At 46.3% G+C, this 26,284-nt stretch overlaps 1 protein-coding gene across 2 annotated transcripts in view; it reads left to right on the top strand.

Moving 5' to 3' along the window:
• The first annotated feature begins 221 nt into the window (after positions 1-221).
• PPEF1 (protein phosphatase with EF-hand domain 1) overlaps positions 222-26,284 on the top strand; it is a 471,481-nt gene continuing 445,418 nt past the window's right edge. For both annotated transcript variants that reach the window (XM_069204506.1, XM_069204505.1), the window contains exon 1: positions 222-354. The gene's annotated coding sequence lies outside the window, so the exon portion shown is untranslated. The remainder of the gene's footprint in view (positions 355-26,284) is intronic.

The raw sequence follows: 26,284 nt of genomic DNA, 5'->3' as shown, positions 1-26,284 counted from the left end.
ACAATTAAAAGCGTTGTAGCTGCGTGCCCCTCTTTAACGCTCTCCGTTCCCTTGTAGTTCTGACCTGCTCTCCATTTGTCCCTCTTTGACCCTGTCCTGAGAGTCAAGCGTGATCCAAGAGTTGGCGACCGCCCTTACGCCACTGCTGCTGCATGGCGACGGCGTCAATGGGCAGGCTCTGCAGCTGCGCTGGTCTGAAAGGGAAGAGACACTGCCTTCCCTCAGCCTGCTGTAAATCAGACCCTCGCTCTGCTCGGGCTGGCACCGGCGGCAGGATGGCTCGGAACCCCGTGTACCGTTTCTGCAGCCCCGAGTGCAGGGGGTGCTCGGCCTCGGCACAGCGTTGGCAAACAGGTACTGCTTTGGTTTAGTGGGTAAGAGTCTGAATTCAAACCGAGCAGATGCTGCGGGATGTTATAGAACATGGATTGTGTTTGTATTGGTTAAATGAAGAGTCGGGCGGTGGTCACAGGACGTGAAAGTAGTCTGGTTTCCAAACTACTGTGGTTGAGACGAGCGCCGATTTACATTCTTCGAGTTCTAGCACATTTTAGTCCTCACTGGTGGTGCGGTGCCTGTTGCATAATCTACACACATCACCTCCCTCAGAGGCATTGTGCATCATACAGTCTGGCGTGTCCACAAGGCCAGGGGTTCTTTCACGTACCGTTTCTGTTGTATGTGTTTTAGACGAGGGGTGGGCGAAGAATTACAGGGAGGGCAGGCTGGGAACGGTGAAAGTTTGGCTGTGTGTGGGGAATACAGGATTTAGTAAATGCAGAGGCGGGAGTGTGGTTCAGAGATGGATGGGAATGAGACGGGCGACCGTTGACAAGGGAAACAAAACAGCAGGTGCATCATCACAGGGAAATATTTCCAGAGTGGCTCGAGACGGTGTGCTCGCATACAGCAACGTCAATCCCAGCGCACAAGTCGGGGGTGCACGCGCGTGTACGACGTCCACCCACTATTTTTACAGAGTGAACGTCCACCCTGCAAGAAGTGAGCCCCACTGAAATATGCTGAACTTGTCCAAGTGTACTAATTTTCAGACACCAGGACCTTCACGTTGTCTGCTTTATGAGGTGCAGAGGGCAAGAGGGATTTCCTTTTTCTGTCCCAGCTGGGCCCATAACAAAGGCCGAAGTTAAGGGGCCATCAGACATCCTTTTGTTTTACTATGCTTATTGGGAGCTATCTGAGCCTCACTCCTATACAAGGGAGGGGAAACAAAGGCACTGCAGCTTGTTGCTATCACTTCACAAATACTTGAGAGACTGCTTTTTAGGTTGTTCAATCCCAGTTTATGAGATTGGCATGCACTGTAAGAATGTCAGATGTGTTGATCCTGTCCAGTCCATACACAATTAGCAATTTAAATACCACTACTTTGTTTTATTTCTTTTACAGCCTTACTCATCCCAGGGTGTCAAACTGCTTTACATCACACATACAGAAAATACATTGACAATAAATCCTATAAATGTGTAAATCAATGTACAAAATTTGTTACATAATAGAGTGAGGGTTACAAGGTGTAGGAGTCACATGTCCTACTTAGCTCACAGTGCTACATTAGAAGGATTACAATTTATGAACAGTAAATTACAAAAGGATATCTGTGTTAAAAGCAGTAACCCACTTACCTAGGTACATAAAATAAAAATCTGTCATCTGTATAATGTGCTTAGCAGGAGAAACATTTACCCTCTAGGCCACTTTGATTCAAAACTGTGACAAGGGAAAAAACAGGTCTCTCTAGCAAATGTGTTACCCTCCAAAGTTATCTTACTATTACTATTGTTCCCTGGGATTTACAGGACACACAAAGATCTGTGCAGCAGGTGCCTTAAACCCATGATATATTTTAAAATGTAGACTTTGCAACCAATTTTGCAGAATAGATTGAGTGCTATGTTTCTCCCTGTTGCCTCTCTGGCAGAATTTTTGAAAAATAAATATGTAAATTGAGGCCCACATGCGTCATTTTTTAGCACAATCCAGTCACAAAATCTGATTTGTTAAATCTCATAATTTGCTCAAATGTACCCATGATAAACATGCAAAACATGTGAGAAGTGTTAAGATGTGGTCAGTTTCTGAGAGGTCTTGGGATGTGATGTCACTTCCTGTGATGCTGTGATGTCATGCTGTAATGTCATACGGCATGATGTCACTTGTATACTGTCTAACTTGGTTAGTACTCCCACTTGTTTTTTTAGATCTTGTTCCCTGGTCAAGCCCATGCATGCCAAAACGCCAGTTTAATCTGAATGGCTCCATTAGTCACAGGATTAATGTTGCCCCGGTTGGCTGTGATTTCAAGAATGTGTGGAATCACGGTGGAAGTAATGCTTCACTGAAGCTACCCATATCTCTTTTGCTCATATTAATACCCTTATACTCAAGTCACAAAGTAATACAGTCAGTGTAGTTGTGGTAGTAGGTATCCGTACACTTTGTTGCAAAGTAACTTTTTACGTAAGTGTACTTTTTCATGTGATAACATTTCCTCACATTTTGCTTCAATGAAAGCGCTGAAACGCATTTTAGTTTCTAAGAGTCCTTTAGAGGAGTGCAGGAGTGTGTACATGCCAACATTTTGAAACAGAAAAGAGGTAGATATGAAAAAATGCAGGGAATTTATTTTCTATACTGGCTAACATTGACACTGAGACAATTTTCGGCTGAAGACAGTTAAAGTAAAGTAATTTTTGGCTTTAAATCTGGTCTGTTGGCATATATGGCAGTGTCAGTTTGAAAACAATTCTATTAAAGAGAAGGGTAACCCAGTAATCCCTTGCTAGCTTGGGTATGAACTAAAGTAAAGGTAAATGGCTGACAAGGGAGTCAATCAAAGTCATCAGTTTTAAGAAAGTCAATGTGTTGTTTGTTCAAATAGTGACAAATCAAGTCAAATTCAATTTGTCTCTATTTGGACAAACAATTCATTGTCTAGCTTCAAACATGATGGCTTCGAATGACTCCCTTGTCAGCCATGTGCTTTTATTTGAGTTTTAAAACAATAGAATTTCCACGGCATAATGCACTAGTGTCTGTTCAGTAACATAGACTTATGGGGGGCTCATTAATGGTGGCTGGGGGGAAAGGACCTGTAGTTAGCTCTTTTTTATTCTTCACTTTTTTAAAAATAGATTTTGCTAAATGTTGTGAATGTGTGAGATTTTGTTGATGAAGAAAGTAGTTTCCTATGCAATTATTGACATTCACATGGCTTCTAACTGATTGGTTTATGGATTGACACATTTTACAAAATCTTGCTGGTTACTTTGTGGAGAATCACTGTAAAATGTGTTCATCTTTCTCTGCTAGGAGCACAGATTTTGGTATTCTCTAATGGCGTTTGTTGTGATTGATGTCCTTCTGCAGGTTGTTTCTTATCTTCAAAGCTTTAATTGTCTTTCTAATGGTTGGGTGCATATTGCTAAGGTAGGTATGAAATAGGTCTAAAGATCACCAAGATCCAAGAGTCAGTGCAGAGCTTTCTAATAACGAGAAATAGCAACATGCGCAAAGTTATGTAGGACTTCTCCATAACTGAGAAGTGTGTTAATATGTTGGGTAAGGTTACAGCGAGTAATTGGAATACACATCCTAGCCATCTTCAAGCGGCAGATGTCAAAGCTGGTTGACCAGGGTTTTATGCCTTTAATGACCTTAACAATATCAGATTTAGGGTGTGATTACAACCTTGGCAGATGGTATACTCCATCACAAATGTGACGGATATCCCATCCGCTGTATTACAAGTTCCATTATATCCTATGGAACTTGTAAAACAATGGTGGGTTATCCGTCACATTTGTGACGGAGTATCCCATCCACCAAGGTCATAATCCGGCTTTAAGAGATTAAGTGGAGTTGAAGATTGTTGCTTAAGAAGTCTGGGGAATGTTGGCTTTTTAGGGTGGTGAAGGGAAGGTGGTGAGATAGTCCTCTCCAAGAGGATTCATCAGTCTTCCAATCAGCTCTGCACAGAGTTGTTGTGTGGGAGCAGGAAGGTTTCTGCCTGATTTTCTTGGGCTAGCTCTATTAATATGCTAAAACATTCTGTGAATGAGCTATCAACAATGGCACTCCTGCTGCCGGAATGGTTGTTTTTTGGCTTTGTGAACAGTAAACTTAAAGGTACAAGAGTAAATATGGTGGGCTAAACAAGCAGTTCATGATTTGGCGCTCTTCCAGCACATTTCACGTAAATCAGTCCATCACTTATTCTCAGAGAGGTGGAAACATTATAATTGTGATTCTTATTATCTTTTTTCAAAAGAAAGTCCTTCTAATTCATGAATTCCCCAAAATCATGATCTTGATTTTCATATCTTCATAAGCACAATTCTTGACAAAGATACAGTCAGCATAGGTTATACGTCGGAACCACGCATGCCTGAACAACGAGGTCGGAACAACAACCTCGTTGTTACCACTAATGCCTTTACCACGAATGCCTTAACAACGATTTTTCGTTGTACAGTAATTCCTGGTAAAGGCATTAGTGAACGGTATGCATGGTTCCAGCATGCGTCACCCCCTGGCCCCCCACCCCCACCCCTAAAAATTACAGTGACCCCCACAACCACCCCAACCTCCACTCCCAAAATTACTGCAACCCCCACCCCGCCCCTAAAAACTAAAACCACCCCAACCCCCTCCCCTAAAACCTAAAGCACCCCAACCCGCCACCCCACCCCTAAAACCTAAACCCTGGCCTCACCCTCCCCCACCCCTAAATCTTAATCACCCCGAGCCCCCCACCCCACCCCCAAAAACTAAAAATACCCAGACTCCCCACCCTGCCCCTAAAACTGAAAATACCCGACTCCCCACTCCCGCCCTCTGCCCCTAATGCACCCCGACCCCCAGCCCCTAAAACTAAAAATACCCAGACCCCCCTGCCCTTAAAACAGCCCCAGTCCCAGCCCATCTTACTTCCTCCTTGATCGCGTCGTCCTCCTCAGCCGACTCTCTTCTTCTGTGCCTTAATCACGCATGTACGTGGTTCAGCGCGTACATGCGTGATTAAGGCACAGAAGAAGGAAGTCATGGAAAACGAAAGCGTTGTTCCGGTTTTGTTTTCCATTACTTCGTTGTTCAGGAGTCGTTGTTCGGGATGCTTCCCGTCAGCATATGTTTCATAACAAAAGTGGCTTCTTCTGGGCTAATTAATCTTCCTGTTCATTCAACAAATGTTACAGAGAAAATGCCTGTCAAAGTCAAAGTCAACTAAAGTAGTACAGTATGGCATTAGTAGGAATAACTAGATAACTTCTTGAGTTAAATTCTACACAATACTCATCCTCAAGATAAGGGTATCCAAAAGAATAAACCATATTTTCTGTAGTAATAACTAGATTATTTATGGGATTGAATCCTATTTAATCTTCATCCCAATTATAAGGGAATCAATACTGATTAAGCGCAGTGACAAGCTTGGATTTCTATAAATTCAGGAAAATCCAGTGATAAAGGCTGTATGCCTGATTGGTTCATTGGGCGAGCTATTTCAGATGCTATAGGCCTGAACTGTTTATTATGGAAAGTTACAACCAAGGAAGTAGGCATCATTTATGTCTGATGAAACACATATGCTTAAGCTTATGCTCCACCTGCTATGGGTGGATTTGCACTGCACTGTGTCAAAGCCTGCAGACATTGAATTTTAATTTATTTATTTATTGCACAATTAATTAAAATCATTGCAATCAGCAAAGAAAATAAAAAGAATTAGCATTTAAAAAGTGCTGTAAACTTCTAAAAAAAACAGAATTTCTTCAGTAATTGTTAAAAGTAAAGGAGAATAAAAACCAACGATGCCGTAATGGCCAACCAATACAAGTTCTGTAGTATATATCGTCACAGGGACCAGAGAGCAGAGAAAGTAACCACCGGCTCCGTACCATAGTTAAGGTTCTGCGACAATCCACTTTCTGTTTTGTTGTACCCACACAAAAGTCTAGTCAACACGACTACGTCAGATGTTTAATAAAGTGCTGTGCCTGTTTCTCATGTGAAGAGGGCTGTCACTGTATAATATAATCACAAAACTGATAAGCTCGGTCTTCTTTCTTGGTTCTCACATGCTTTAAGAGGTATTCAACTTTAAAAATGAATTTGGCCAAACATGCCATATGTTGAGGTGCCAGCCCTTTAAAACAAAACAGAATTGCGTGACAGCATGATCTAATGCCATTGGTGTTAAAGATGTTTTTGAGGTATAGTTTCCGCCAAGGTAACAGGGCATATACAAAGAATATGTAAGAAGTTCTCCCAGGAATATGCACAGAGCCTACATCTCCTGCTGTTTGAAGGTTTAAGCCATTTTGGAGCTGCATCCAACAAAGGGAATAGGCAGAGTCTGGCATGAAGCACCTTTATTTTTAAAGCCTTTTTTAATAATGCAGCCATATAAGGCTGCACTACCGGAGCCTTGTACTTGTTAATATTCATCCAAGAATGAGACCGTAGTCTGAACTTATCTTTATCCTTACTCCACGAGAGCAGCTTGATTTGTTTATTTAATAATTGTTTGAAGAGTTTGTGTGGTATGGTTTTGTGGGACAGGTCATCCACCTGCAAATGCTTTACTGCCAAAACAATTCTCTCCGACCTTAAATTTGAGACATTCAGCGAATGAATGCCTATTTCTTCCCAAATCAGTGCCTTTAATGAATTTGGTTGTGTCTGTCTTAGCAGTGAAGCATATTTGAGGAGAGCCCCTTCTTGTACTAATGCTTGCTCTTGTAACCCAAATTCCAATCTGATTTGCGCTGGCGAGGAGGTGAGTGGAAAGAACAAGAGGCAGAAAACTTTGCTCTGGGCGATGTTCATAAAGTTGTCAAACTTGCCAGGATAGATTTTCAGCCCATATGCCAGGAAAGGCAGAAACTTTGCCTTGATCACCTTAATGCGTGGACTCCAGGTTAGACTTTGCAATTTTATAGCCAGGACTTGTATGGATGCAAGTTGGGACGCCATCTTTGCTTTCAAGGTGTTCAGGTGCAAGGGGTGAGACCAGCGCTCCTGCAGCCAGTTGCCAAGGTATTTATAACTGCAGATTCTGCCTACTGGCCGATCCCCACAGAGCCATTGCTATTTCTTAATTACACGCTTGCCAAAGTTGCCTTTGTTTTCTCCAGGTTCACCAACAGCTCATTTGTCTTACAATACTGTTTAATGGTATTTAGGACCTTTTGGAGACCAATGCCTGAAAGATTCATTAAGACAATGTCGTTAGCATATAATAATGATGTTAGTGGTTGTTGGCCCAGTTTGGGAGGATGGGAGCTGGAGGTATTCCATGGTGTGCACAGATCTAACTAGTATAAGTTAAATAGCATCGGGGCTAGCACACAGCCTTGCTTGAAACCTCTGTCCATCTGTATTTTTAGCAGTCACTCTTCCATTGCCACCTACTTTAACCCTCGCCCAGTTGTCAGAGTATGAAAGCTGAATTCCTTTTAACAACTTTGGCGGAATGTTGCAATTCACTAGCTTCCTTCACAACCTGTGCCAATCAACTGAATCAAAAGCTTTGGATAAGTCCACAAAGCAGGTATTCAAAACCATTTTCTTTTTTGGGTATTTTTCAGCTCACATGGCTTGAGCTGTCAGGTGTCAGAACTGCTCGATGAGGGACGGAAGGCAGTTTGATTTAGGGTTTTTAGATTTAAATGAGTTACCCAGTCTTTCAGTTCCTTTAGCAAGAGACCCGCAAATATCTTTGCTTTAGTTTCGAGAAGTGTGATCAAATGATAGCTGTCTGGGTTTCCATAAGGGCCCTTCTTGTAGATTGGTTGGAAAATTGCCCCTTTCCAAATTCAGGAGTCTTATCTTCTATAACACAGGCACTGAACATTTTGCAAAGCTGCCTACTCCAGAAGACAGGATTGTGTTTCAAAACACTTGCAGGGAGGCCATTTGGACCAGGAGCCCCACTATTTCTGCAGCTTTGAAGTTGTCCCTCGATTTTTTGTTCTTCAAAGTTCAAGGGGTCAGACTCGCTGCTTGAAGTAGGTGTTAATTCCACCACCTTCTGACTGTGGTACAGTTTAGAGATACGCTCAGTCCTCTCCTCCTCTGGCACAGTGTAACTTTGGATTCCTGCAGATCCACGCTCCAGTTGATTGACAATTGAGCATAGGGGCCGGCTAATTTTTTTACTTACAAACCTCCACAATTGTGATCCATTCCAGGTCCCATTTAGATTTCCTTAATGCCTTCTTATAATTCTTCCTTAGTTCTTGAAAGGATCAGAGATGGGTGCTGTCCAATTGTGACTTCTTTAGGAGTCTGTTTTGTTAAGTTGTTGCCTTTGTTTCTTTAGGTCTTGCATAAACCATTGTTTTTTTCCTGGTAGTGGACCGACCCTCAGCCGTTGATTAGAGATGCCAACGGTGCCTCCCAGTTGGTGATTATGTCCACCTGGGCCACTTGAGCAGATGATAAGTTAGCTTTCCATATCTCATATATTTCCATACACGTGTTGGGCCTTCTTATATGATGTAAGTGGCTTCCATGGTCCCGTTCTCCAACCTTGTTCAGCAGCGCCGCGTAATGATTGTTATTCGCTATTTTCATTATTTGTGGGTGGTGGTCGCTTTCGCATCTCACCTCTATACTAAAGTCCTGGGAGTGACTGAAGACAATCATACAGGCAAATGTATAGTCTAGGGGAGATGCAGAGTTCTTTGATTTGTGAGTCAGGTTCATTGGACAGTCTTTAGGGAATTGACCATTAAAGGCCCTTAGCCCTAATGCCTCTAAAACTCGTACAAGAGGATAGTCACATTTATACATATCCCTGAAGAGTGATCCTTGGGGTGGGATACCCAAACTCTGATCCAAAGCACCTTCTCTAAAACTTCTTTTTCCCATGGTTAGCCATGTTTAGATTGAATGTCTCCTCTGATGAGCCAGGAGGCATCTCCATACGGGGCTCTTAAAGTTAGCAATTCATTTTCCATTATATTTAGAAGATGTTGTTTATGGGCCGCGTTGAGATTGATGTAGATCAGTGGTTCCCAACCTTTTTACTTCTGTGGACCCCCATTTTATCATTACTGGAACCCTGGGACCCCCACTGAATCCTTATTGGAATTCAGGTACCCCCACTAAGTCATTATTGGAAGCCGACGACCTCAGCCTTTACATTGTCAATGAGTTGAGCTGCGAAATAATATACAAAAAGTACAGAAACAAGCATTCCAACAAACACATACACAAATAATAACACATTTTATTTAATTTGCAAACAAATAAAATAAAAATGCAAATTTTGAATGTAATTGGAAGGTTGGAGCTTTTCTAAATTCAATTGAAGCCACCCATCATCCATATTATATTCTGTTTGATGCACCTGCACTGCTCCCATGATATATATTTATTATTATGACAGACATTGATGTCTGTTCCAGTAACCAATTTTCGATAATAACTGCTAACATGTGAGGTGGTTGCTGGTAGATATTCCTTGAGTTGAAGATTTTGCTTGTAGTTATATAGACGGATAGGCTGCCTTTTGGGTGCCCTTCAGACTTTGCTTTTACAGCCGGACTTAAGAATTCTTGGAACTCAGCTAGCAGATTTTCAGCTTCTTTCCAGGTTTCCTGCAAACAGACGATGCTGAAGTGTCTAAAAAATGATTCCAAATTTGGATCTTGAGCGATTTTGCTGCCCCCGCAATATTCCAGGATATTATGTTTGTGTTGCTTAGCTTGTATTTGGATGAAGCTCGAGAGGTTAGAGTTTTTATGGTGTTTCTGATTGCAGCACCATTCCAGTAGAACAGTGTTGTGTCAGGATCGAAGATGGGTAAATTCGCTCCTACACACTTCCTCATTTTGCAGGGCTACTTCCTGACAGTATCTTATCTCTATGTGTCCCTGAATAATGGAGATTGCAAACTCTCTGGGTCTCATAATAAAGGCAGGAGTTTCTCCCTTGGCGCTGTGCAGAACTGATCTTTTTTTGACTGCCCTGGAATTTGTTGACAAGACACTATCACTTTTTTCGTTTACACTTTGTGGGATGAGACTGGTCAGTATCTTACTCTGTTAACCCCCTTTAGGTCTATTCCCCAGTGTTTGAATACTTCTTCTTTGGACACTAGTAGCTGCACAATCTCCGCGCTACTAAAGCAAACTTCAGTGCTCTCACTTAAATCGCCCTTTTCTGGTGCTATGAAGGCTACATATTCTAGGTGTTTGATGTTTACTTGTTCTAATTCTTGGATAGCATTACAGATTCTCATGAGGTTGCCTCTATTGAGGATGTCCCAAGGGCCCTGAAATGTATATGTTGGGCAGAAAATGAAAGTATGAGCATCCCTGTTTTTTAAGGGCAGTGAATGATTGAGTGCAATCTTTTGGCCATTTGTGGTATGTTGGGATGTTGTAACTGTGGCATCGATGACTGTCTTTTGCTCTGCCGTGACGGGTGCTCAGTTCATAGACTAGTCGCAAAACTGATGATCTGGAGGAGTTGCATAGGGCCACATAGGTCTAGGAGCCCAAGATAAAATTCCCAAAGAAGTGGGGCTACCTGGCTGCTCTCGTGTTCTCTAGGGTCCCCCCGAGACAGAATTGTGTGAATGGAGGTCTCATGTAGTTCCGGTTGGTGACCAAACTCACAGGACATCGCCACCCTTGTTAACTAAGGGTGTGCTTCCATAATGATGACAGATCTTTGGTCTCCTCCTGTTTCGATATGGGTATCAGAAGTTGATATCTGAGTGGTGATTACTGGAGGTACCGACTGCAGATGGACTTCAGCCTTCAAGTAATTTTGTTGTGACCCTCTGGAATCACCTATTACGGTTACTCTATCAATGGCCCCAGATCTCTCACTTCTGGATAGAATCATTCCTGCCTCCTCTTGCTGCCTCTGAAGTTTGTTTCCTTGTTGTGGGGTCGGCAGCTGCTCAAATATGGACAAATTCTTGGTATCTGCTAGGTGAGCCGGAGGCGTGCTTTCTATCATGCCCACTTTTTGACAGTTCTTTTGCTTGGGTTTCCCACAGGGGGCGCTGTCTTTACTGTTTTTGAGGAGCTGTAGCTCTGTATTTTCCTGACCCATGATAGATTTGTTATGCATTTTTCTTAATTGCTTTTTGTTTTTCCCAGACAAGACGGGAATGAAGGGTCCTTACTCTGTTTTGTGCTCCTTATTTTCAGTTTTCCACTGTTTCACCTAAGTCTCATTCTAGACTTTCCTCTACCTGTGCCGCTTCATTTGGCACTCCTTCTTGCTGGCTGTTTATTACCTCAGGGCCATGTTGACCTGGGGGACACTGCCTGCCATCTCTCCACTGTTCTGATTCCTGATTTAATTCAGCCACTATTGAGGACATAATTGAAGGCAGATCCTGAAGTTTGTCCAAAATAGGGGTGAATTGACAGTGGCAAGCCTGGTTATCCCCCCCCATTGGCCTCTACATGAGCCTGTGCTCTTCTAATAAGCAAGTTTAATCTGTCCAACTTGTTGACTGTTGCCATGGTAGTAGTTGCAGACTTTGAAGGATTAGAATTTGAATGTCCAGTTTGTCTGTATTAAAGAGCATAACATTTGTTATGGCTGTTAGAGTTTTGTTTAAGGATTCCGATCTAGTCAAAAGCTTGGTGTCCTTTGTATCAATGAGTCCTTTATTTTGAGATGTTTAGAAGCCTGAGACATATTGGTAGAAGACTGGTTAACACGCCTTTCAGAAGACAACAGGCAGGCTCCCCCTTTCTCTGAACACAGCTACTTTTCTTTATGGAAGACTTCCTCTAATTCCTCCTGCATGAGAGAAGCCTCCCAGCAAGGGCTAGTCTGTTTCTCCATTGGCTTTGGTGACTCTAAGGCCATGTTATCCAAGCTTCATTCCAAGCTTCCTTCCCTGCATTGGCCCTTAGTAGTAAATTCTTCCGGGGTCAGGCCTCTGCCCTTTATGACTGTGGTTGGAGACAGGGGGACTTCCCACTTCTGTGGCTGAGTAGGTTGAGTAGCTTGCTTGATTTGATTGCACTGAGCGTTTTGACAGGAAGGTACACTTGATGCTGACAGTTCCGGCATTGACTCTTGTGCTGCGTTGCTTGGCGGTAAATCCTCACAGGTGGTGCCCAGAGTGATTGCACTGTCACTAAAAGATCTCTAGCCAGGGTGTGGTCTTGGGACTAACTTTCCAGGGAGAGTTCTGTGGCTGGCGTTTTTCTCCAGAGGAGTGAAGTACTTGTGGATGCCTTTGCTCACACCCTTCACCTTCCGATCTCTCCCTTGTGCAGCTTACGATCCTCGGTGGTGAGCTCCTATGTCTCCTTTATCTTTTGTGTCTGTAGCGCTTCCTATGTTGTGGATGGGGGTAAGGGGGCGCACCTTACCTTACCCTCTTTCACTTGTCCCCCCAGTTTGCGTGGGCCTGCCTCCTCTCTTCTCATTGAATTCTGCACCCTGTCATGGGCCATCAAAAGGAGGGAACTGTGGGTCCCCCTAACCTCTCCACACACTGCTACACCCCACCTGGGGGTGACGATCACCTGCTGATCCCTCTCTACTCCTGACTTGCTAAGGATGGTGGAAGGGGAAGACATAAAAGAGGAGCACAGCATGAGATAGTATCAACGATGACTTCCAGAATGCCGGACAGGAAGGACAGGAAGGGGGCGCTCATGGAGAGTAGCAAACCACACCAGAACCTTGTCTGGCTGTCTCTGCCCTCTCCAGCTCAACCCTTTGGCCCCACGCAATAGCACAGTGACCACACCCTCTGTGCATCGCTCAGCACTAAAGGCTTTTTTTACGTCCAGTGGGTTAGTGACAATGATCATTGTGCAGTGCCTAGTGCCTCTTGTCCTAAATTGTCTCCCCAAAACCTCTAGTGGCTGTCTGGGTGGGGGGTCCTGTTGAGGCCTACTGGGAAGTCACAGGTCACAGTGCTACTCCGTGCTGCATACATTCTCACCTTCTGTTTCCTTCCCTCGCCCCCATTTCAGGCCCTGCATAAGCTCATCATTGGCACCACACTGGGCGTGGTCTGTTTCCTCTGGATCTTGGCGGAAGGACAAGCTAGTGTGGCTTGTGCTCAGCTGTCTCCCAGCCGGCTTCCTCGACCCTGTGCTGTTTAGGTGAGGTCGAGGATGAGTTTAAAGGGTTTGGGGCACTGCTCATGCCCTTCACCTGACCCCAGCCCCTGCCTCGGCTGCCACACTGAACCTCCCCCATGCCGCAGCCTTGCAGGAGCCTGGAGCCTTCCTGGTTGCTTTGACACCGCTCATCCCTCTACACTCCACTTCTGGACCAGCGTCAGCATCAATCCCTCTCAGACTGCAGACATTGATTTTCAGGTAATCAATGTTATTACATGCGATTTCATAGACTTCTTTTGTAGACAAGGATTTTGGTGTTGATTACACCCTTTGACAAAGCCAAAGGGCAGAAGATTTGCACTGTAATAATTCTTGCTGAACCCCCCCTCAGACAGCCCGGTAGGCTCAGTTGTTGGCCAGGATCTTTTAAAATCAAAATTTTATTTTAAAATAGATTATCTATCTATCTATCTATCTATCTATCTATCTATCTATCTATCTATCTATCTATCTATCTATCTATCTATCTATCTATCTATTTAAAAAAAGGTTAAAGCTAAGGTATAGGTAGGAAAAATGTATTTATTTATTCTTTATATATAAATCCAAACTATACAAACTGGAGAAATTATAAGGTTATAGTTATAACTTTAGGGCCATATTTATGGCCTGGTTTGCGTCACTCTAGCACCATGCAACATGGTGCAAGAGTGATGCAAACCTTAAGTGAGATTTATGAAGCTTCATGAATCTCAAGTAATGTAATGCAGTGCAAATTGCTGCATTACATTACCCTGTGCCGGGTGGGGGGCGTTTCCATGGTTGTTGCATGGAAACGCCCCCCCGGCACAGGGTGGAAGCAACATCCATTGATTTTGACGCATTCCAGATTTACAACATTTGTACACTTGGGAATGTGCCAAAAAGATGCACCTTCCCAGGAGAGGCATAATGAGGAGAAATATTTGTATTTCTCTTAGTTTTTTCCTCTTTCTATGGGTGCTGTATTCTGCATACAAGGGAGTGGCGAAAAGTGGAGTGGAGTGGTGTACAGTAGGATAGCGTACACTGGAGTGGCTTACAGGAATGTGGCATGGAGTGGAGTGTCATACTGTGGAATAGCATACAGTAGACTAGCATACACTGAAATAGCATAAGTTAAGTAGCATACGGTGGAGTGGCATCAAGAGAAGTGGCGTAAATTGGAATAGCGTACAGTGGTGTAGAATGCAGTGGGTAGCGTGGAGTGGCATAGAGTGAGTGGCATACACAGTAGTGGTGTATAGTTAAGAGATGTATATTAGAGTGGCGTAGAGTGGAGTGGCATAGAGTGGGAATTCACAGACTGGAGTGTTGTACAGTGGATGTGCCTGCAGTGGACTAGTGTAGAGTGGATTAGCTATACAGTGGAGTGGCATAGACTGGAGTGTCGCATATTACAGTAGCATACAGTAGAATAGCGTAAAGTGGGGTGGCATAGAGTAGAGTGGCATAGAGTGGCGTAGAATGTACTGGTGTGTAGTAGTCAGGCGTAGAGAGGAGTGAAGTGGTGTACTGTTGAATAACCTTGGCTGCAGTGGCTAGGGTTGAGTAGTGTACAGTGGAGTGGCTCACAGCGGAACAGTGTACACTGAAGTGGGGTATAGTTGAGTGACGTAGAGTGCAATAGTGTAGAGTGGAGTGGCATGCAATGGAGTAGCATAGACTGGAGGGGCATAGAGTGGAATAGTATAGACTGAAGTGCCATAAAATCGAGTGGCATAGAGTGGAGTGATGTAGAGTGGAACAGGGTAGAGTGTAATGGGGTAGGCTGGAATGGCGTACGGTGTAATAGGGTACTGTGGAATGGGGTGACATGCAGTGGGACAGTGAAAAGTGTAGTGGCATACATGGGTGTGGCCTAGAGTGGAGTAGTGTACAGTGGAGTGGTGTGAGTTTACTGGCATATTTTGCAGTGACGTAGAGTGGAGTGGCATAGAGTAGAGTAGCGTACAGTGGAGTGGTGTACAGTGGAATATCATACAGTGCAGGGGTGTACACTGAAGTGGCTCACACTAGAGTGGCATAGAGTAGACTATCATAGAGTGTAGTGTTGGTTAGTGCAGCTGTGTACAGTGGAACAGTGTACGGTGCAGTAGCGTAGACTAGTTGGACGTTCACTGGTGTATCATAGAGTGGAGTGGTAAGGAGTGTAATGGTATACAGTGGAGTGGTGTGGAGTGGAGTGGCATAGAATGGAGTGGAGTAGAGTGGAGTGGCATACAGTGGATGAGCGTAGAGTGGAGAGGCGTATAGGGGAGTGACATAGAGTGGACTGGCATACAGTGGACTGGCATAGAGAAGAGTGGCACAGAATGGAGTATTTTTTTTTATTTCTTTTTATTAGTTGAGATAGCAGTTTATGTACATGTCAAATACGTGTTTACATGCATTTTTCAAACATAGACCATCAGAGGAATTAAATCAACATGTATTTCTACCAATCTCCCAACAACTTATTAAACTAAACTCATTAACCACAGTTTTTCCTTCCCCCCACATCAGCCCCCCATAGCTTCCAAGGAAGGCAGACTGTAATACATTCAGCCTTGTTCATTACAGTTGATTTTTCCAATCATAGTAGGCCAAAATGTCTGAAAGCCAGATATTGAATAGAGACTATCCTCCCCATCTTTAGATATCACTCATTCTCCCCTTGCTGAATGGGGTACCTTCCCTCTGTGGGCATTCATATTCAAGCAGCACCCTTGTCATCTCTGCCCCGGCTGTCAAAATAACCAGCTTTTTTCATCTTTCCTAGCCCTCCTCATATGAACTTCTTCAGCTCCAGCCCACTTCACCATATTTGACTCCCATGCCTCTCTTATGGGAGTCCGAGGGCTCAACCAGTGGATTGCAATACGTCGCTTTGCCACTGTTAGGCCCAAAAGGGTATAGCGCCTGCTGAATTTCTTTTTTGGGTTCACAGGGAGGAGTCCTAATAGGCATGTCTTAATCATTTGCGGGATCTCCCATCCCGTAGCCCCCCTCAGTTGGACAAGAACCTTTGACCAGTATCCCTGTATTGAAGGACAGTGCCATACCATCTGACATACATCAGTGAACTCCACATGGCATCTCAGGCATCTCTGATCTCTAGACGGATAGGTAGCGTAGGTGCTTAGGGGATAGGTAGGTCATATGTATGTAATTGTATTGTATTTGTTTGAAATGGGCACACGCTGCCACTCCATTCATGTCTGCATGTATATTTATCCAGTCCAATGGAGTTAGGGGATCCACAGTGAGGTGTTGCCATGTGCTTTTTATAGGTAGTGGTTGTACTCTCTTGTCAATGCGCAGTGCTCGATATAAATGTGTTATTAGTCTATGTCCTCCCACAATCACTAGCAGGGTGAATAGGGTTTGAGTTGGCTCCAGAGCTTCCGGAAATGAAGGCCACAGCTGTCTAGCTGTTCCTGCCATCTTTGCGTATTGTAGAAAGTGACCTGTAACAAAGTTTTTTTTGTTTTTTTTTATTGTTTATTTATTATTACATAGTGAACATACAACAATGCAACAAAAGAAAAGCCCTCAGAGCATGAATACAAAGGGAATATCGGATTCAGGCCCAGCAGGTAAGAAAGGAATATAGAAGGCAGACAGAGGAGGGACACAGGAGCGCACAGTAACAAACCAGATTCACACTATGTCCTCAGCATAAGAGAGGAGCGGTGGCAGACAGAGCCACTTAGCAAGTAGGCTGTCATGTAGCACAAACGCAGCTGCACTATAAGGCCTCCAAAAAGGAGTGCAGCGGAGCCCAAATATCCTTTGGCCGGGAACCCTCTGGGGTCAGCTCCCAAAAAATCATCAGCTGTTCTTGACAAAAGGAGGCATCACGCTGCCAGTCAGATCCATGAGGGGCCCGTCCCCGGCCCCAGCACATTGCAACCCTGCGCTTAGCCAGCAAGAGGAGCAGGCCCACCAGTCTCCTATGAGTCCGCCGCACTTCGTCCACACATCCAAGCAGTGCTAATCTGGGGGAGAGGGGCAGCTCCAAGCCAGTCATCTCCTCAATCATAGGCATAACCTCTACCCAGAAAGCATGAACCTCAGCGCACTCCCACGCAAGATGCAGAAATCCAGCTTCCTGGGTATGGCACCGTTCACAGCACGCATCCGCACGTAGGCCCATAGAGCAAAGACCACGAGTGGTATAGTATAGGCGGTGCAAAAACTTGAAATTAATCAGACGTATCCTGTAATTAGGGGACAAAGCTCTCATATGCGCACAGCATCTCCGCCACGTCTCCTCAGAGATAGGCTCGCCCACATCCACCTCCCATCACACTCTAGCAGACGCTCCAATTTCACCTCGCCGCTCCTGTACGCAATTATACAATTTGGTAATGAGTTTACGCGGCGACTGAGCGCAGCACAACACCTCCAGGGCCTGACATTCCAATGGCGTCTCCGGAAGTCCAGAGAATCGAGCTAGCACCACCGCGCAGACACACAGCACATACAACCGCTGCAATGCAGTAGCGCGTCCGTCCCCGAGCGCATCTCCAGGGTAGATCAGTCGACCATCCACAAACCGGTCGCCCAGTTCAGTTAAATTCGAATCCCGAAGAAAGTCACGCAGCTGCACATCTCGGAACATCTCAGTATCCGTGACCGAAAGAACTGGCAACGAGGGAGCAAAGGGCGTACTCACTCCAGAGCGGCACAATAGTGCCATCCAGGCTCGAGCGGTGCACGTCACAGTGTCAACGCCCTGCGTTCGAGGCCGGGAGGGATTGCCGAGGATACGGGCCAAGCCGTCTGGCCACACCTCATCGCTTTCAGGCGCAAGATGTGGCAAATATCGAATCGGACGCAACCAATAATACGCAAAATGCGCCTGAGCACAATAATAATAAAGCTCCTGATCCGGGGCAGCTAGGCCACCCAGCTCAAATGGTAGCGACAGCTTCTCCCAGGCAATACAAGGCTGCCTGCCGGCCCAAACCAATCGTATCAGAGTAGAACGAAGACCTCTCAGGAAGCTCACCGGAAGTAGAAGAGGAAGGTTTACAAACAGATACAGGAATTTAGGCAAGACCACCATTTTCGCAATGGCAATACACCCGATCAGCGAGAGCGGCAGCGAGCGCGACGCCTCAGCTTTATCTTCCAACCACGATATAGCCTTACCATAATTGGCCAGCCAGAGAGCTTCCACATCGCAACTCAACCAGACTCCCAGATAACGAACTGGGACACTCGCCCATTGAATTGGGTACCGGGAAGAGAAGTCCGTCACACCCGCAGACAGAGGCAGCACCACAGACTTAGACCAGTTAATCACAATCCCAGAAAAAGTACCAAAGCCCACTATTTCATCCAGCAAAATGCCTAGATTTGTATGCAGCTCACGAACGTACAATGCTATATTGTCAGCATACATAGATATCAAAATAGGCCGCTGCCTGAACGGCAGACCTGTGTCATTATGGTGCTGTCTCAACCACGTCACGAGAGGCTCCATCGCCACAGTGAAAAGTAACGGGGACAGAGGACACCCCTGACGAGTCCCTCGGGCGACCGGAAAAGGGTCTGAAATTTTCCAGTTTAGACGCAGTCTGGCAGTAGGGGACGAATACAACAATCGGATCAATTTCACAAAGCGAGCACTCAGTCGCACTCTAGCAAGCAACGCAAACATATATTCCCATGCCAAAGAATCGAAGGCCTTAGTAGCATCCAAAAACACCGCCGCCGCATCTTCTTCGGCCTCCATAGAGCCCGCGATCGCAAAAAACTTACACAAATTATGGGATGTAGATCTGCCAGTCACAAACCCAGACTGATCCGGTAGCACCAGCCTCAGAAGCAGTGGTTACAACCGCGCCGCGATCATTTTGGCCAAGATTTTATTATCAATGTTGATCATAGAAAGCGGGAGATACGAGTCACAACAGCACGAATCCTTACCAAGTTTAAGCATTGTGACAATTAAGGCCTCACGGAGTGAGGCAGGAAGGATCCTGGTCTCCATTGACTCCACATATACCTCCAAGAGATGAAGAGTGAGAATATCAGAGTACTCCTTGTAGAACGCAGGGGTCAAGCCGTCTAGCCCAGGAGACTTATCGCTAGGCAGACTGCGAATCGCCGCAGCAACCTCCTCCACCGAAAAGGGGGCATCGAAATAAGAACGGTGAGCGTCATCAAACCAGAGTAACGCAATCTCAGAGAAATAAGCCTGAGCCGCAGCAGCATCCAACCCAGTCGGCTCTGCATATAAATTCGCAAAAAATTGGGTATAAACCTGCATAACGCCCTGCTTCCCAGCCACACGTTCACCCCCGCACCGTCAATCTCGGTAACATAGTTGCTGGCCCATGGCCTGCGCAGCATGCTCGCCAACGTACATCCGGCCCTCTCCCCCTCACCATAGCGCTGCGCCTTGGCATACCTCCCCAGAAAACAAATCTCCCTGAGAGAGGCCTCCTCATACAAGGCACAGCACTCCGCAGCTCCCCAAGCACAGCACCAGACCAGTCCACCACCAAGCGCCGCTCCAGGTCCGCTATCTTCCCTTCCAGATCTGCCAGCTCACGGCGCAGCACCTTCAGCACACCATGTTGTTTCGAGAGACACACACCACGGATAACCACCTTGAATGCCTCCCACAAGGTACCGGCCGAGCTCACAGATCAGCTATTGTCAGCAAAGAAATGAACTATGGCCTCGCGGACCTCCTCACAAAACACCCTGTCCTGGAGCGTCCCATGTGGCAGCCGCCAAAGAAATGTGCGCTCCAATCCACAGGGCACCTCCAGCACTAGCTTAACCGGCGAGTGATCCGATAGAGTGCGAGGCAGGTGATCCACAGACCTAGTCCAGAGCTCCACGTCTCTAGTGCCCAACCAGCGATCTATGCAGGACCAGCTGCTGTGAGTATAATTAACACACGTGCCCTCTCTGGCAGCTCCATGCTTCACCCTCCACAAATCCACCAAAGTGCCCTCATTCATCACCGACGTCAGGGCCTTTCATATCAATTTCATGGCGTTTGACATAAGCAGACATGAGGCACGCCTTACGCCCATCATTCAGCCCATGCACATTCCACGTAAGACAACGAACGGCTGTCATATTTCTCGATCCCATCGCAACCTCTCAACAAGAATAAGGCGCATCCACAGTGCCCCAACCTGTCCGCCAGCAGCAAACGAACAAGAGAAAGGAAGGTGGAGGAGAAAGTGGGAAAAGGCAAAACAGTACACTGAAAACCCCAACCCCCACTCACGCAGACCCCCCAAATGGGCCAAAGCAGAAGACCACCCCCCCAAAACATCCAAAGACCCATTCATAACAAGTAGAATAGAATCAGGACTCATTCAAAGGGCGAGAGCCAGGCCATCCATCCCACCATCCAATCAGGACTGGGGGAGAAGGGCAAAAGGGCCGAACAGCAAAGCAGTGCGGCAGAGCGGCCACAGGCAAAAAGAGTAAAGAGTAAAGCATGTGCAGCCCCAGCAACCATGGTGAAGCCTCCCCAGCCCCCAAAACCCCGCCGATCAGTCAGTGCCACTCAAGGCAGCACGCTCAGACCCAGGACCATCCAGGCCCGAAGCCTCTAACCGCTTAGGCACCGATTTGATGAATTTGGCAGCCTGCTTCAGGTCAGTGAAGAACAGCAGTTTCCCTTCATGCTGCACCTTTAGCTTGGCGGGGTATAACAGAGAGCATCTCAGGCCTGTCTGGATCAGCGCGCGCTTAATCAACAAAAAGGCACCCCGCACAGCCTGCACCTCAGGGGTATAGTCCAGGAAGACGTTGAGTTCAGAGTTCTTGTAGATCACAGGTCTCCGCTCCCGGGCCAGCCTAAGGACTGTATCTCTATCGCGATAGTTCAGCAGGCAGGCAATTGTGGGATGTAGAGGGGTTCAGGGCGGGGGCAGAGGTCCCAGGGATCTATGGGCCATCTCAACCACCAGCAGCCGGGAGAGTTCTCCAGAGAAGAGGTCAGATAGCATGCCCTCCACAAATTCCTCCATGTGCCCCATATCCGTAGTCTCCGGCAGACCAATTATACGGATATTGTTTTGGCGCAAACGTGCTTCCAAATCTTCATTTTTGTTTCGTATAACTTCTAAAACTCGCTCCATTTGTAGAAGTTGTTCACTATCACCATTACGGTGACCCTTCAGATCAGATGTCCGCGACTCCAATAAATCAAATCTAGAGTCATGATCATCCACCCGGGCCTTGATACGGTCAAGCTGCTCAGCTACATGATCAAGCTTTGCATCAATGCCCGCAAGGTTGTTCTTGAGATCCAGAAACATAGCCTTAACCGAGGTATCCGAGCTCCCCTCCTCAGCATTCTCACCACCGGGTAGAGAGGCAGAAGAACCACCTCTCTTCTTTCAACCCTCGAAGGTGAGCTTAGACTGTCTTTGCTCGGCCTTGCCCATGCTCCGCAACCGCCAGGCACCAAGGAACTCAGTCCCACCAGCAATAGGACCACGAAACAGTCAACCCAGGAAATCTACGCTCCCAAGGGCCACCTCAAAAACTCCGGGGAACCCCACAACACAGTCCAGGCAAGGCAAAAGCGGGGCACCAGTCCACAACACAGGTGCACTTAGAACACCAGCCTGGAAAATCCTAGCCCCAACCCATAGCCCACCGCAAGGACATGCGCATGTGTCCAAAGATGGGGCACCTCCAAGGACAGTCCAGCGACCAGGAGCCCCGACTCAGGCCCACGCTCGGCGACGCCGGTCAACTCACCACGGGCACACCAGCCTTCCAAAGTAGTCAAGGCCAAGAAGGACTCCACAGTTCCGGCAGGTAAATAAGTTCCTCCGGCCCGATCTGACCGGTGACGTCCCCCAAGCCACCAGGGCCCAGCACCAGCCCACAGAAGTGCACCGCGCGGCAATCAGCCCGCGTGGAGCCTCCCCAGGCCGACCCCAGGCACCCAGCCACCCAGGAAGACAGCCAGCCGGCAGGCTCCCCGGGTGAGGCCGTCACGGGACCAATCGAACACCTCCGGCCCGGATCCGCACCTCGGATACCCGGCCCCACAGAGACCAGGCCCCAACACTTCCAGCTATCCAGCTCCGGCAGGCACATCAGGCCACAGACTCAACTCTCCTGCACCTCAGCTCCTTCTAGGCCGCCGTCCGAGCTGACCGCCGATGTGGCCTCGGTAGGGAGGGCTCAAATGCCCCCCACCAGATGTCTCTGCTCTCTGGGCAGCCTCAATGCCCCTCCGGGCCCACCAGCAAGGCACGCGAGTCGGGTGGCGGTGCGCTCGCTGGCGCCGCAGGCCACGCCGCACAGTCAGGCCCCGCTTTCCTGAGCCGGGGAGAAGCACCTCAGGCAGCCCACTCCGGGACCCACTGCCAGGACAGAAGGCGGCACCAGGGGCTCTGGAGGGCCACAGCGCGAGTTGAGCGCACGGTCGGCCACCCCACCAGGAGAAATGCACGGAAAAGGCCCTAAGCCCGGCAGAGCCTTACAAAGTGACGGCCATCTTGCCGGCAGGCCAGGCCGACCTGTACCAAAGTTAAATTACTCCTGTGTCTCTTGCAAGGTATTGAATCTACTGTTGTGTAGCCATTTTAATGATAGCTCCATGCACGTTATTTTAACATACTAGGCCTGCAGCTGTGCACTTTGACCTAGATATATTTTATTTGGCTTTGCATTATTATTATTATTATTATTATAATAATAGCTACGTCTACGGTCTTGTTTTATTTCTCTCTATCAAACTGTTTTTGCCTAGGTCAGCACTCTGTTCTCAAACAAGACATTCTTGCTCACTCTGTGCTTCTTCCAAGGCTGCAGCAAGATAGGTTGCCGGTGAACGCGGTAAAGGTTTATGCTCTGACATTCATAGAAAATACACATCCTTACATAGGGACATTTTCTCAGAACATCAGCTGTTTTATTATAAACACACTTCCATGTCCCTTACACATTAGAGGGAGATTCCAGCCAGAGAACCACAACTGTATGCTGATTGTTGAATGCTTCTCTACAGATGAGTTAGCAGACTTCAGGCCTTTGCTTATGTATGGATGACGATGTCTTCCCAGGGGAACCTGAAGTGCCGAATTAGAGCTTAACACGCTGGGCTCTATGATAGCCTAGGTAGGAATTAGTCTATTGACTGTAGTGACAATATGGTAGCGTTATTTCTATGCTTTACCCTCCTTGCCACAAACTTAATCTTGTCATGCTGTATCGTCCTGGTTATTGCAGCCCATGCTTTGCCATCTAAGATGCAGTCGCTTCATTAAAACATTACTGAAACATATACTGCCTGTTTGTCATTGTGTTTTATGAGACTAATGTAACGGAGAGAAACGGATGAGATGGGAGTGACCACGGCTACCCTGAGAAACCAGTTATGTTATGCACTCGGCTGCCCAATCATCCCTGCCCTTGGGTAGAGATGAGGCACTGCTAGTTAGCCGGAGCAGAACCCAGATTGGAGCGACATTGTCACCTGTAGTGGGTCAGACTCAGTCTCCCACACCACAGGCGATTCTGCTGCTCGAAATCCAGTCGTCTCATTAGAATAATGAGAGCCTACGTGACACTACCAGCCGGGTAAACGTCGAAGAGCATTATGCAACTTCCTTCCTTCCATCTGGCCACCTTCATTGTCATTGTGTGAGTGGAGTATGTTAGTTGAAACAGACGTAGCATTAAAGTGTGTGAAGTGATGTTGATATAATGTGACAGGAATATATAATATGAGGTGTAAATGGGAATTTTTGATAGTATGTGTGAATAGTGTAAGTATTGTTAAATGTATATGTTTTAAAAATGTATTTACATATTATGCCTCGGTATACTGCTATAAGTTTGCGGTAGAAGAAAACACAACCAAATGTGACTGCTACAGCAGAGAAGCCCGATTTTGGTTCTCTTTTCAAAAGAGCCTCCTCTTGAGGTCTAGATACAGGTTCTTAGGTCACAGGGGGTCATTCCTTTTATGGAAGAGGAAGCCTCACACACCCAATAGTGTCATGCTTCACCATCGGCTTCCTCTCCCCACCCTGGTAGGACAATGCCACCAGGGCAGACTCAATCACCTGATGGACACAGCGCAGGAGGGAGTTCTTAATAAGTAAACTACTGGATAAAAACTGAGATCTAGATGAATAAACTAAAAATACCTTGTATTACCCCGGCTTTCCACCTTTATTAGTGGGGAACACAAGTATTGTCACCTAATATACGGTCAACATGTTTCTGAAAGAATGCCCGAGACCCATTTGAATTTATAAAAAAGGGCAGAAACATGTTGTAAAGTAAAGTATTTGCGCAATCTGTAATGTATTTGTGCAACACTTCAAACAACACTAAAGTAAAAACACCACACAAAAAGGATCCTACACCAAGTTAGAAAAATTTAACTTATTTTAATAAATAAAATAAGACCAAAATGACAAAACTCTAATCAGGGATATGCAATTATTATTAAGGTTTTAATGAGAATAGCTCCAAAAAGCACAAAGCGCCAACTGCAGCTATGTAGTTGCACTAGACTAGGCCAAAGTCACAAGTTCAGGTTGACCATGATGGAGTGCATGCTTGCTATAGGGACCCAATTAGACCTGCTAAACCTAGTACCTTGAATCCAGTTTTGCGAAGTGCTGCAAAGATCCTGCCAAAGATGCATTGTGCAGCCGATGAGATGTGTCGATTCCAAGATGCGGTGAGGCTGCCAGCATCGTCGGCATTGAGGATCCTGTCATTGGTGCATAAGATGCAAAGTCTGGCATCCAGAATGTGGTGAGTAGTTGGGGCGATGCATAGGTTCTAAGGAGATACAAAGCTATGATGTGGAGTCCTTCATTGAGGCTGCCACCCATGAGAGATGCGAGGGCCTGTGCGAGGATGCGTCATGCAGTAAGGGTTCTGAAGGCAATATGGACTGTGGTAGTGATGCGGATCTTTGCAACCCGTCCAATCCACGTAGCAGCAGAGATGCATCGGTTCTGTGCATTGGTTGTGTTGTGCAGCATAGAAGATGCATCAGTTCTGCTGGATCCACGGAGGGCGGTAGTGCACCTTAAGCTCAGTACCAAGGGTCCAGGACTGGGGTGACACCATTTGACAGGGTAGACTCTCAGATGGCAGAGTCCAGGTGCAGATGCAAGGTTGATGGAAGCCTGTTATATCCCTGAGGCTTCAGATCAGAAGGCCAGCCAACTAGCCCTTGGAGTTACTCTGGGATCTGGGTTCAAGAGATTCAGGTTCAGTTCTTCTCACCCAGGCAAGAGGACAGCAGGTAGCAGGTCAGCACAGCAGAGCAGCAGTTCCTCCAGAGCAGCAATCCAGCAGAAATGCAGTACTTTCAGCAGCACAGCAGTCTTTCCTCCTGGCAGAGTATTGACAGGTCTAGGAGTGTACAGAAGTGGTGGTGTCTGAGATCCAATATTTATATCTAGTTGTGCCTTTGAAGTGGGGAGGAGCTTCTAGAGGCATTCTTTTGAAGTGCACAGGTGACCTGTCTTCCGGGCCCTGGCTCCAGACTAACTGCAAGGGGTATGCAGCCCTTTGTGTGGAGAAAGGACACAACCTAATCAAGTGTACAGGGGGCTGGGCCCAGATCCGCCCTCCCACCCTGCCAGTGATGGCCCATCCAGTCTCACTTAAGCTCCCAATTGTGTGTGGCTATCTAGGAGGATTACACAAAGCCTAACTGTTAGCTATATCCTGTCATGTGACCCAGAGACAGGCTGCAGACACCAAATGGCTAAGGCAAGAAAATGTCTACTTTCTAGAAGTGTTATTTTCAAAATTGCAATTTAAAATCTGACTTCACCATAAGTTAGAATTTTAAATTGCAGAGACACCAAACATGAAGGGGTCACCTGTTCCCATTTAGTAATTACATTTATAAAATGTAATAAGGTAATTTCAATGTTATCCTATGGGAGAGAGAGAGGCAAGGCCTTGCGGTAGTGAAAAACTACTTGAGGAGTTCTTCACTACCAGGACATGTAAAACTTTATAGGTACATGTCCTACTTTTTAAATACACTGAACCTGTGCCGTGTAGGCTGTCCAGGGCTTATCCCAGGGTGACTTATGTATTAAAAAGGAAAGTTTGGGCCTGGCGAAAGGTTTATTTGGCCAGCCTGAAATGGAAGTTTAAAACTGCACACAAACGCTGCAATGGCAGGCTTAAGACATGTT

The sequence above is a fragment of the Pleurodeles waltl genome, chromosome 8 (assembly GCF_031143425.1).
Source record: "Pleurodeles waltl isolate 20211129_DDA chromosome 8, aPleWal1.hap1.20221129, whole genome shotgun sequence".
In the NCBI taxonomy this organism is placed as follows: domain Eukaryota; kingdom Metazoa; phylum Chordata; class Amphibia; order Caudata; family Salamandridae; genus Pleurodeles; species Pleurodeles waltl.
This window is presented reverse-complemented; position numbering and strand designations above follow the sequence as displayed.